This window comes from Peromyscus maniculatus, chromosome 23 (assembly GCF_049852395.1).
Source record: "Peromyscus maniculatus bairdii isolate BWxNUB_F1_BW_parent chromosome 23, HU_Pman_BW_mat_3.1, whole genome shotgun sequence".
In the NCBI taxonomy this organism is placed as follows: domain Eukaryota; kingdom Metazoa; phylum Chordata; class Mammalia; order Rodentia; family Cricetidae; genus Peromyscus; species Peromyscus maniculatus.
In genome coordinates, this window is record NC_134874.1 from 30,806,769 (window position 1) to 30,820,671 (window position 13,903).

The 13,903-nt window shown below is 38.4% G+C and overlaps 1 pseudogene; it reads right to left on the reverse strand.

Moving 5' to 3' along the window:
• Positions 1-10,727: 10,727 nt before the first annotated feature.
• LOC143270361 (ribosomal protein S6 kinase beta-1 pseudogene) lies at positions 10,728-12,443 on the reverse strand (annotated as a pseudogene).
• Between the last annotated feature and the right edge of the window lie 1,460 nt (positions 12,444-13,903).

Genomic DNA, 13,903 nt, shown 5'->3' on the forward strand with positions numbered 1-13,903 from the left:
AAATTAGGAGAGATAGACTACAGACTCTTAATGACTCTCAAAGATTATTTGGAGACATTTCTCATCTACGAACTATTGTTGGGGTAAAAAAATGATGAACTGACTAATTTGTTCAAAACCTTAGAAGGTGATAAGGACTTAAATAGTCCAAGAGAATTATCACCTGAAGCTGAGAAAGAATTGGCCTTGGTAGAAAAGAAAGTGCATGAAGGACACATGGATCGTATTGATCCAAAGCTGGATTGCATTTTGGTTATTTTACCTTCTAGGCATTCTCCTACTGGAATATTAATGCAGAGGGAAGATATTATATTAAAATAAATATTTTTACCAAGTAAACCAAATAAAAAATTAAAAACATGTGGAAAAAATCTCTGACTTGATTTACAAAGGAAAATTGAGACTTCGTCAATTAGCAGGCATAGACCCAGCAGAAATTGTTGTACCATTAACTAAGGAGGACATTGAAAAATTATGGACAGAAAGTGAACCTTGGCAAAGAGCTCGCAGTAATTTTTTGGGAGAAATTAACAACAAATATCCTAAAAGCAATAGAATTGATCTTATAAAGAGAGCTGATTGGATCTTGCCTCGAATTGTATGGCAAAAACCCATATCTGGAGTTCGTACATTTTATACAGATGCCAACAAAGAAGGAAAGGCAGGTTACAAATTAGAAAATTTAAGTAGAGTGGTTCAAAGTCTGTATAATTCAGTTCAAAAATCAGAATTGTATGCTATTCTGTTGGTATTAATGGATTTTTCAGAACCTCTCAACATAGTAACTGACTCTCAGTATGCTGAAAGAGTGGTGCTACATATTGAGACTGCAGAATTTATCCCTGATGCTTCAGAATTAACTTCACTATTTATTCAATTACAAGATACAATCAGGAAAAGAAATCATCCTTTATATATAACTCACATTCGATCCCATACTGGTCTGCCAGTCCCTCTAGCACAAGGCAATGATGAGATTGATAAATTATTGATAGGAAATGTGCTGGAGGCCTCAGAATTTCATAAAAAACATCATGTGAATAATAAAGGTTTAAAAAAGGATTTTTCCATAACCTGGCAACAAGCCAAAAAAATAGTAAAGAAATGTCCTACTTGTTCCTTCTACAATCAAACGCCATTACCAGCAGGATGTAACCCAAAGGGTACTCAGAGGAATGAAATCTGGCAGATGGACGTGTTTCACTTTGCAGAATTTGGAAAATTGAAATATGTACACCACACCATCGATACTATTCAGGATTTCAATGGGCAACTGCTTTGAGTTCTGAAAAAGCTGATTCTGTAATCACTCATTTGCTAGAAGTTATGGCCATCATGGGTATACCTGCACAAATCAAAACTGACAATGTTCCATCATATGTCTCTGTTAAAATGAAACAGTTTTTTGCTTATTACAATATAAAGCATATTACAGGCATACCACATAATCCTACAGGTCAAGCAGTTATAGAAAGATCAAACAGAACTCTAAAGGATATGCTAAATAAACAAAAATGGGTAACAAAAACCCCCAGAAATAGACTGCATAATGCTCTTCTAACTTTGAATTTTCTGAATGCCAATGAGAAAGGAACAACAGCTACAGAGAGACATTGGATACTAGAAAAAAACTACAAAATTAAATCAGCCTATATACTTTAAGGATGTGCTGACCTCAGAATGGAAACCTGGGTATGTATTACATTGAGGACGAGGTTTTTCATTTGTTTCTACAGGAGAAGATAAGCTGTGGGTACCATCAAAATTGATAAAGGTTCGATTTGAACAAGAGAGACCTCTTAATTAGAGGAGGTGATAGTTCATCAACCAGCATGAACATCCAATTTAAACTAACTCTTACCAGTAACACATGCCTTTTCATTTAATCAGATAATAATTTGCCAGAAAGGAACATCCCCAAAAATTAATCTTGGGGAAAGGTTTTTGTTTTTGTCTTTTAGGAGAATGAAGGTTAAGGAATCTAAAAAACACTGGACAAATGAGACAACTAAAAAAAAAAGAGACAAATCATCTATCCCAAAAATCAGAGTGAAATGGTGTATGGGTATATATTATCTAAAATTTTTATGTCTTCCTAAATGTTTGTTTCTGCTTTTCTCTAAAGATTTAATACTAATGGTCTTCTAATAGTCCCAGTTCAATTAAAATTTAAAGCTGACTTTGGAGTTAGAGAATGGCTCTCTCCTTCTTTAAACTCAAGCATGTTGTTAAAAGGAAAATGCAAACTCCCTGTATCATGCCAGAATAAAAGAGCCATCTTCTGCTATGGTACAGGACAAAAGCAAAATTAATTAAGGGACTATTCTATTACTAATCTCAACTCTTTGATTCCATTCTGATTCTTTAAACTTTTCTTAAAGTATAAATTTTATATCAAAATTTACAAGATTAATATATATATATACATTTTAAACTTTGTTAAGATATGAATGGTCATATAGAGTACTAACTAATTCTAGAAAAAAGGCTAGCTGCATATATATGTCTTTGTGTTTGAGTCTCTTATCAGTTTTCTGCAGGAAATCACGGCCACATCAACTGAAGTCTCCAGGAAGAAGATGGGGCCCCACGACAACAACAATTCCACGTGGACAATAATAATATCATTAAGTTGACAAACATCATCCACAGATCAGCTTTGAACTACAAGGTGCTCAGAGCAATTTTGAGATGACTAGCTGAGATGATCCAGTCTCAAAGACTACTTGAATAAGGACTTGAGATAAACCCTGAACTTTGGCATTATAAACAGACTGGATAATGAAGGATATAGTTACCTATCCTAGAATTTGACAATTAACCTAGAATTTTTCTTTCAGGATAAATTTTAAGAATACGATGCCTACATTCCCAAAGAGGTGGCATGGGGCGGAATGTTTTTTGGTCTTTTTAATGGGTTTTGGGTCTGGGATAATTTTCAGTGTTTAGGGGGGTTGGTTACAAGTTGTTGTCAAGGGTTAGGAAAAAGGCTAAGCAAAGGAGATTAGATTTAAGGTTCTTGTTTAAAAAAAAAGAAAGGAAAAAAAAAGAAAGAAAGAAAAGACAATTACTAGTTTTAAATACTTTACATTGGATTGGATTCTTTTATATTGTATACAAATTTGAAATTGATATTGTTAGAAAATGCTATAGGTATATTTCTAATTGTATTCATACCATTCATTTAACAATGTAATCCAAATTTCTGATCCTTTAATGTTATTATTACCAACTATTAGGATATAAAGAAATGAAAGTTAGTAGTTAGACATTACAATAGAACTTGTAGTCATATTAGATATGTTTTAAAAATTGAGCAGAGATGTTTTAGACAGGTCATCTTCAAACCCTTCAGAGATCCACAGAATATGGCATTTAAAATGTTTTAATAACTTAGAAAATTTTTCTTTTTTGAGACATGTCGGCTCCTGGCAGTACCAATCTACTTCAGAGAAAATATGGGCATTGAAGAAACTGCATATGGAGTCAACTTTCATTGTGGCAAAAGTTAGCCACTGGACAACAAAGTATCCTCGAATCAACAGGACAAAATGGACAGACAGAACACGAAACAAGGGACTACTGATTCTTGTCTAAACAAGTGTGGTTATGGCTTTATCAAAAGGCATCTTCTGAGGCCAGGACAATATGGCCCCATCCCTGAAGTGGCCTTCGCAATCCGGAAAAGGTACGGTGCCCTTTTCTTCGAAGGCAGCTTAACAGGCAGAGGGCCGATGGCTTCTGTTGTGCAATGGAACAGCAGCTGAAAGCTCACACCTCTTGATAATAGACTGGCATTTAATAGAGCGATGTGGAGAAGAAGGGGATGCTGAGATGAAGCCATATATACACAGCCAAGAAGAATGGACAGCTAAATTAAAAAACTGTCAACAATTTCCAAAATTTAAAATCCTGAATCATGACAAGACACTAGTGGAATTCAGGTGTTTCTGGTACATGGACTGCTCTCACCCAATGTGAGGTTGAACTGTTGACCTTGTGTACATCCTACTTCACAAATGAGTAGTCTGTCAGATACACTAAGCCTATAGGCTAAAGATGATGCCCCAACACTGCGGAGAAACCTCAGGTGACTGCCCAGGCAGCTGGCTGTTTCTGTCAACTCACAAATTTTTTGGAAGTTGCTTGCACACACTTCCTGTTTTTATTTTTGTTACTTAATATTATTCCCTTCTTGGGTCTCTGAGGGAGTTGAAGATTAGTTAGTTATGGTTGAAGATTAGTTAGTTATAGTTGAAAATTTATTAGGATAGAAAGTACATTAGATACATCTTGGATTTACCAAAATAGGATAGATAATGGAATTATTTTCTCTGATTTGTCAAATACCTGTTTAGGTATTTATTATTTGTATATATTGTATATAGTTATTGTACTTTTGTATATAGTTTTTCTTTTCTTAGTTATAACCTTTTGCTCTTTTTTTCTTTTTATTAAAATAGAAAAGGGGAAATGTGGTGGTAATTTAATTGTACTGAAATGTGATTTTGAGTGTATGTTAATAAATAAAGTTGCCCAGGGGTCAGAGCTATTAGAGCCATAGCAAGAGTGTGGCGGTGGTGGCACATGCCTTTAATCCCACTGATCTCTGTGTGTTCAGGGATACAGCCAGCATTGGAGACATATGCCTTTAAGACCTAGGGGGCTGTACATTCAGACAGTGACGAGGCAGTCACATGTTTGGGTTTACAACTAATGAGAAGGCAGAACAAAATATGATAAAAAGATGAACAGACAGGATATAGCTCTCATTCGGGAAGCTGGGACACCGCAGGAGGAAGGGTGAGATTTCAGCTCTGAGCTCTGACCTCTCGGCTTTCTCTTTTACATTGTTTCTGTATTTCTTATTTAATAAGATTGTTGGTTACATCTACACATTGATGCAAAAATACTCAATAAAATACTGGCAAACAGACTCCAAGAACACATCAAAACAATTATCCAGTAGGCTTCATCCCAGGGATGCAAGGGAGGTTCAACATATGAAAGTCCATCAATGCAATACACCATATAAACAAACTCAAAGAAAAAAAACCACATGATCATTTCACTAGATGCAGAAAGGCATTTGACAAAATCCAATACCCCTTCATGATAAAGGTCTTGGAGTGATCAGGAATACAGGGAACATACCTAAACATAATAAAGGCAATTTACAGCAAGCCAACAGCCAACATCAAATTAAATGGAGAGAAACTCAAAGCAATTCCACTGAAATCAGGAACAAGACAAAGCTGTCTGCTCTCCCCATATTTATTCAATATAGTATTTGAAGTTCTAGCCAGAGCAATAAGACAACCTAATGAGATTAAGGGGATACAAATTGGAAAGGAAGAAGTCAAGCTTTCTCTATTTGCAGATGACATGATAGTATACTAGAGTGACTCCAAAGATTCAACCAAGGAACTGATACAGCTTATAAACACCTTCAGCAACATAGCAGGATACAAGATCAACGCAAAAAAATTCAGTAGCCCTCCTATATACAGTGGACAAACAGGCTGAGAAGGAAATCAGAGATACATCAACCTTTACAATAGCCACAAATGACATAAAATACCTTGGGGTAACACTAACCAAGCAAGTGAAGGACCTATATAACAAGAACTTTAAGTCCCTGAAAAAAGAAATTGAAGAAGATGTCAGAAAATGGAAAGATATCCCATGCTCCTGGATAGGCAAAATTAACATAGTAAAAATGGCAATTTTACTAAAAACAATCTACAGATTCACTGCAATCCCCATCAAAATCCCAACACAATTCTTCACAGACCTGGAAAGAATAATACTCAACTTCATATGAAAAAACAAAAAAACCCAGGATAGCCAAAGGAATCATGTATAATAAAACAACCTCTGGAGGCATCATGATCCGTGACTTCAAGCACTACTATAGAGCTACAGTAATAAAAACAGCTTGGTACTTGCATAAAAACCATCATGTGGACCAACAGAATCAAATTGAAGACCCTGACATTAATCTGAACACCTATGAACATATAATTTTTGACAAAGAAGCCAAAAGTGTACAATGGAAAAAATAAAGCATCTTCAACAAATGCTGCTGGCATAACTGGATATCAACATGTAGAAGGCTGCAAATGATCCATATCTATCACCGTTTACAAAACTTAAGTCCAAGTGGATCAAAGACCTCATCATAAATTCAGCTACTCTGAACCTGCTAGAAGAGAAAGTATGAAGTAGTCTTGAACACATTGGCATAGGAGATCACTTCCTAAATACAACACCAGTAGCTCACACACTGAAAGTAATAATCAATCAATGGGACCTCTTGAAACTGAGAAGTTTTATAGAGCAAAGGACATAGTTAACAAGACAAAGCTACAGCCTACAGAATGGGAAAAGTTCTTCACCAGCCCCACATCTGACAGAAGACTGATATCCAGAATATATAAGGAACTCAAGAAATTAGACATCAAAATGCCCAACAGTCCAATTAAGAAATGGCCACACCTACTCCAATAAGGCCACATTTCCTAATAGTGCCACTCCCTATGAGTTTGTGGAGTCCAATTACATCAAACTACCACAGACCCCCATGGCTCTTTTGACGATTTCTAATATTTGTTTACACATGGAATTGTCGTGGTTTAAAAGAAAATGACCCTTAAAGGAGTGACACTATTAGGAAGCATGACCTTGTTGAAGTAGGCATGGCCTTGTTGGAGGAAGTGTATCACTGTGGGAGTAGGCTTTGAGATCTCTTTTGCTCAAGTGAAGAACTGTTCTCCCCTGCAGATGGAAAGGCCCTTGTGTTGGCTCTGTGGCTTATAGCACTAACTAGACCTCAAAATCACAGGGAAGCTCTCACACGATATGGAAATGTTACTTTCAAATCAAATGTTCTCAAGCTTAAGGCAGTTGGATGGAAACTCAAATGTCTCCCACGTTTTTTTGGAGGCACAGCTAGCCTTGAAAACCACGAAGTGAAATTATAATTATCAATTATTAGTGCTTTTCCTCTTTATATGTATCAAGCTGAAACTTCACTATCTGAAATGATTGTTCCAATTTTCATTTTTGCTACTAATTCATATTAAAAATAAAACAAAAACAAAAACAAACAAACAAACAAAAAGAAATGAGCTATAGAACTAAACAGAGAATTCTCAGCAGAGGAAACTCAAATGGCTGGAAGACATTTAAGGAATTGCTCAACATCCCTAATTATCAGGGAATTGCAAGTTAAAACAACTCTGAGATACCACCTTATGCCTGTCAGAATGGCTAAGATCAAAACACTGAAGACACCTTATGCTGGAAAGGATGTGGAGCTAGGGGAACTTTCCTCCACTGCTGGTGGGAATGCAAGCTTGTACAACCACTTTGGAAATCAATATGGTGCTTTCTTAGAAAATTGGCAATCAATCTCCCCCAAGACCCAGCTATACCACTCTTGGGCATATACCCATGGAATGCTCAATCATACCGCAAGGGCACTTGCTCAGGTATGTTTATATCAGCATTGCTTGCCATAGCCAGAACCTGGAAACAACCTAGATGCCCTTCAATTGAAGAATGGATAAATAAAAGTGGTACATATACACAATGGAATACTACTCAGCAGAGAAAAACAATGACATCATGAGTTTACAGGTAAATGGATGGATCTAGAAAAAAATCATCCTGAGTGTGGTAACTCAGACTCAGAAAGACAAACATGGTATGTACTCACTCATAGGAGGATACTAGAGGTGGAACAAGGATGACTGGACTGCTACTCACATCACCAGGGAGGCTACCTAGAAAACAGGACCCCAAGAAAGAAATGGGTATTGCCCAATGATGGAGAAATTAATGAGATCTACATGAACAGCCTGGACATGAGTGGGGTAACGAAGGGTGAGAGTCAAGGGAAAGACAGCTTGGGGGAGCAGGATATCCCAGCTGGATCAAGAACAGAGAGGGAGAACAAGGAATAGGAAACCATGGTGAATTAAGACCACATGAGAATAGGAAAAAGCAAAGTGCTAGAGAGGCCCACAGAAATCCACAAAGATACCCCCACAAGAGACTGTTGGCAATGGTCAAGAGACAGCTGGAACTGACCTACTCTGGTGATAAGATGGCCAAACATCCTAATTGTCGTGCTAGAAACCCCATCCAATGACTGTGGGAACTGGATGCAGAGATCCACGGCCAGGCCCCAGGTGGAGCTCTGGGAGTCCAATTAGCAAGAAAGAGTAGGGTTTATATGAGCGAGAATTGTTGAGACCAAGGTTCGATAAAGCATAGGGACAAATAGCCAAACGAATGGAAACACATGAACTATGAACCAATGGCTGAAGGGCCCCCAACTGGATCAGGCCCTCTGAATAGGTGAGACAGTTGATTGGCTTGATCTGTTTGGGAGCCATCTAGCTAGTGGGACCGGGTCTTGTGCTCAGTGTCTTAGTTGGCTGTTTGAAACCTGGGGCTTAAGCAAGGATACTTGTCTCAGCCTGGGAGGAGGGGACAGGACCTGCCTGGACTGAGTCTACCAGGTTGATCTCAATCCTTGGGGGAGGCTTTGCCCTGCAGGAATGTGGCAATGAAGCGTGGCCTGGGTGAAAGGGGAGGGATGCGAGAGGGGGGAGAACAAGGGAATCCATGGCTGATATGTAGAAATAAATTATATTGTAAAATAAAATAAAATTAAATTAAAAATATTGTATTTAAATTTTTTTTTTTTTTTTTGGTTTTTCGAGATAGGGTTTCTCTGTGTAGCTTTGCGCCTTTCCTGGGACTCACTTGGTAGCCCAGGTTGGCCTCGAACTCACAGAGATCCGCCTGGCTCTGCCTCCCGAGTGCTGGGATTAAAGGCGTGCGCCACCACCGCCCGGCTTAAATTTTTATTTAATATTTGTCATGACTTATGTATCCTGTGCTTTTACTAAAGAATATATGCGGTTGTGCAGATGAATCGTTCATGATTTATTAGTAACCAATAGAAATAAACACACGGGATATAGTAGAAACAAATTGTTTTGGGAGTGTGAGCACAAAAGGAACTGGAAGAAACAAATAAAATGCTGATGATGGAATAAAAGACACTAAAGACTCTAGCAAAAAGATGAATTCAATAAATTTTTAATTAGAATTTTCAAATCCAATTAAGTTGCAAATTCCACTTTGCAAAAATAACAAGTATTTTAATTGAAGTATGAAATGGAAATATTTTAATGAAATATGTAATAAATAGATTGATATTTATATCTCTAGAATTCAAGATGAAACTTACAAATTATATATGATAAGGTATCAAAAAATTATTCCATGATCAACTAAGACTAAACCCATAGTTTCATATCTCTCTGCTCAATAGATATTATCTCCCTGGGAATGAATAAACAGATTCATAAGGGGATTTTTTCTGTCTTTTAAGAATCTAATAATTCTCATTCCCACAAGAATTATCACAGAGAATGAACAAATTGAAGAGTTCAATAAATTAAATGGAAATTGATAAATTTTGATATTAGGACTGAGAAAAACATTAAAAGAAAGACATATCAAAGGAGGTAATTTTTTTTTAAGAAAGATAAAATTACTTTATTTTTTATTCTTTGTACCTGTAAATCACTTATGTAGATTTTGTTACAATTTCAAAAACAATGTCTGGTTAGCATGTTTCCTAAATTAAGCCACTAAGTTTTCTTATTCACTATGGAAGACATTCATCAAAAGGCCATCAAATATTTTTACAATTAAAAATGTAGCCCCAGTATAGGAGGGAAAAAACACCATTTTTTTCTTTTTTAAACTCTGGAGGAAAAAATGTTAAGGAAGATAAACAGCAAAAACAGTACAAAGTAAAACTGAAAACCTTACTAATGTGCTGAGAAGAGACAGACGAGGGTGGCCCCTCTTCCCTGCAGGTCTCTATGTCCCCTTGCTTACTGCCCGAGTTACAAACTTTAGCCTGACTCTCTTCTGTCCTTCCTTGGCCATGGGCTTGACCCAAACACTGGGATAACAACAGGTAGCCATCTTTTCCCAGTGTAGTACAGGCCCAGGACAAGGATGCAATGTAGAACATCTAACTTCTGCCTGTCCCAAGGCTTGCAGTGAAGCCTAGCACACAGCAGTACTGCAAGTAGAAATGATTAAACAGACTTTTTTCTTCTTCTAGTGTTACAGACAGGTATTGCAGATAGGTTACTAAAACAAAAGATGAAAAACACCCCAGGTCCACCCCAAGCCCTCACAAGAGCCACAGCTGTGGTTAACAATGATTCATTTGCGTTTTATTTCATCAAGAGAAGAAACAGAAGCTGGCTTTCTTCACACCAACCAATAATTTTGCATTTTAAAGTTTGGGATGTTTTTCATAATGAGCTGAATCAAAAATCTATTTGAAAAATATATATTTATATAAAAAAAGATTCAGGTTGTTTGCACGTAAAACATCAATTGATAAGTTTCTTTTGTCTTTGATTCCGTGTTGCTGGAAAAAGTTTGACAAAGCTTGCATGCTAATTTGTCCTTAGTTGCAAGTATTACAGGCAATCTCATACCTTGCCTATGAAAGGATAACCCTTCTTTGACATCTCCAGGCCTCAATGGTGATTCAGAAGCAACATCCTACCCTTAATACTGTCGGTTTGGAGCCGTCAACTTGAAAACCCTTGCTAATGCTGAGATGTTGCTTGACAGGGAACCAGCTTATCGATGTGTCTGTGGGTTCCGCAATACTATTTTGCTTGAGGTTTTTTTTTTTTGTGGGTTTATTTTTTTTTTGCACCATTGATTGATTTTTTAAAATCCATGTTTATTTTTTCCTCCATCCAAAGCAATCTAGGTTACTGTGCTGACTTTTTAAGTCTGCCATTTTGATTCTCATTTTATCTTGCAGGATGTTCACACATCCCTCCCCCGATTTTTGTTTTCTTTTTGCATCAATAAAAGCATTGTTTCATCATAGATTCATATGCAGGTGCTCTGGCCGTTTGGAGATCATAGGAAAAGCTTGTTTTTTGTATGGCCCAGAGTTGGGCTGTCAGATTGGAAGTGGTACTGATGCCTCCCCGCTCATTGTCACATCCATCTGCTCTATCCCACTTGTTTCCATCGGGTACTCCACAGGTGTCTGAGAGTTTGCCGTGCTGGCTGAGGCACCTCGTCCCCAGAAATCCCCAGGAGAGAATTTGACTGGGCTGACAGGCGTTAGTGGGCTACCAATAAATCTTCGAGGTGATCGGATTTTTGGTTCAAAGGAAAACTTTTCTTTAACACTTTCAAGTACAGATGGAGGCACATATGTAAAACCCAGAAAGACCTGGTTGGCACTTTCACTGAGAGTTGAGTCATCCGGGCTGTCAACAGGTGTCTGACGTGTAAACTTTGAATCAAACTGACTCACATCCTCTTCAGATTGCAATAGAGGCTTAAAGGGAGGCTCCACCTTCCGAGCTAGAAGTTCTTCCCAGTTAATGCGTCTGAAAAATGGATGAGCTTGGACTTCTCCAGCATCCCCAGGACCAGCTCCAAGACGAGAAGCAGCGTTTCTTTTCAGCAGCTTTTTAAGCAGATCTCGAGCTTCTTGTGTGAGGTAGGGAGGCAAATTAAGTTTACATTTGAGGATTTTGTCAATTGTTTTCTTTCTGTTCTCTCCAGTGAATGGAGGTGCTCCAGTCAGCATGTCATACAACAATGCTCCCAAACTCCACCAATCCACAGCACGATTGTGGCCACTTCTCATCAAGATTTCAGGGGCCATGTATTCTATTGTTCCACAAAATGTGTGTGTGACTGTTCCATCATGGATAGACTCTGCATAGTCCAAAGTCTGTTAGTTTCACAAGACCTTGGTGATTAAGCATGCTGTTCTCCGGCTTCAGGTCTCTGTAGATGATCCCCTTTTGATGTAAATGCCCCAAAGCCATGGAAATTTCAGCCAAGTAAAAGCAAGCTGTGTCTTCCATGAATATTCCCTCTCTTTCTAACTGCATAAACAGTTCTCCTCCACTGAGATACTCAAGGATGAGGTAGAGTTTTCCACCGGTCTGAAAGGCATAAATTAAATCCACAATGAAGGGATGCTTTACTTCCTCCAGAATATTCCGCTCTGCTTTTGTATGAGCTGTATCTTTAGCATTTCTTACTATCATTGCCTTTTTAAGCGCCTTCATGGCAAATATCTTCCCAGTATTTGCTCCTGTTACTTTTCGTACTTGAAAAAGAGTTCATATGGTCCAACTCCCCCATGGTCCATGCTTTCATTTAACTGACCCCCCTCCTCCAGCTCATCCTCAGAGCCTGCGTCCTCTGGCTGGTCCAGGTCTATGTCAAACACTCCTGCCATGTCCTCAGCTTCCCTGTCTCGGAAGTCAGGTGCTGGGTAAAAGCCGTCCCGCCTCCGTCTTCGCCTCATGGGCCCGGACCCGCCGCAGACTCCACTGCTGCTGCCGCCATCACCGGCTGCTTAAACTCAATGCGTCTGCCAAGGAGGTAATTTTTATGTAACTCACTTGAAATGGTCACTCAAGGGAATAGAGAAGGAAGTGATTCTATGATCAAGTTAGGTTTGTGTAATTTAATTCAATAGTTTAAGACAATATAAAGAAAAAATACAGATTATAACTTAATTGAAAATATATTTAAGTATAACAATGAAAAGGATAGTATTGTTCTCTTTATGTCCAACAAAGAAAAAGAAAATTGTCAGTATCAATGAGGAATGGTTGATTAGAGAGCATTTGGTAATTATAACTATTGATCACTGATTTATTTGAGTATGAAACATAAAAAGGAAATGTGGGCAAATGCCAGACAAAGGGTGCTGGGAAGTGGCTTGAGATAAAATGGGAACCTGTGCAGAGACACACAATAACTTTAATTCCTCAGTAGATATTGACCATTGTGTGAGGTGTTCAGAAAGTCAATATGCAAACATAGAGCAGAAATACTGCCTCCAGAAAGCAGTGTTATTTCTAGGCTATGAAGATTCTTTGGGGATGGCATTCACCTACTTGGCCCTGGGATTTTCTGCACTAACAGCTGGTGTTCTTGGTGTCTTTGTGAAGTACCACCACACCCCCATTGTCAAGGCCAACAATCAGACTCTCACTTACATCCTGCTCATCACTTTGATCTTCTGTTTTCTCTGTCCATTGTTGTTCATTGGCCATCCCAACACAGCCACCTGTATCCTGCAGCAATATACATTCACAGTTCTTTTCACTGTGGCTCTCTCCACAGTCTTGGCCAAAACTGTTACTGTGGTTCTGGCTTTCAAGATCAAATTTCCAGGGAGACTGATAAGGTGGATAATGATATCAAGGGCTACTAATCTTATCATTCCTGTCTGCACCCTCATCCAACTTGTGCTCTGTGGAATTTGGCTGAACACCTCTCCTCCCTTTATTGACTCAGATGCTTACACTGAACATGGACACATAATCATTATATGCAACAAGGGCTCCACTATTGCCTTCCATTCTGTCCTGGCATACCTCTGCTCCATGGCACTTGGGAGCTACACTATGGCTTACCTGTCCAGGAACCTGCCTGACACATTCAATGAAGCCAAGTTCATCACTTTCAGCATGTTGGTGTTCTTCAGTGTGTGGGTCACCTCCCTCCCTGTCTACCACAGCACCAAGGGGAAATTCATGGTGGCCATGGAAGTCTTCTCCATCTTGGCTTCCAGTGCAGTTCTTGTAGGTTGCATCTTTGTCCCCAAGTGCTATATTATTTTGTTCAGGCCACATAGGAATGTACTTCATCATGTCAGGAACAAAGCACATTCCAGAGGGAAAATGGATCTCACAGCTTAGTCCATGTTTTTCTGAGTTACATAGACATCATCAAGCCTGTTTAGCACAAACTCAATTGCCAGAGATCATATAGCAATTTAAGATTTTATATATATTGCTTT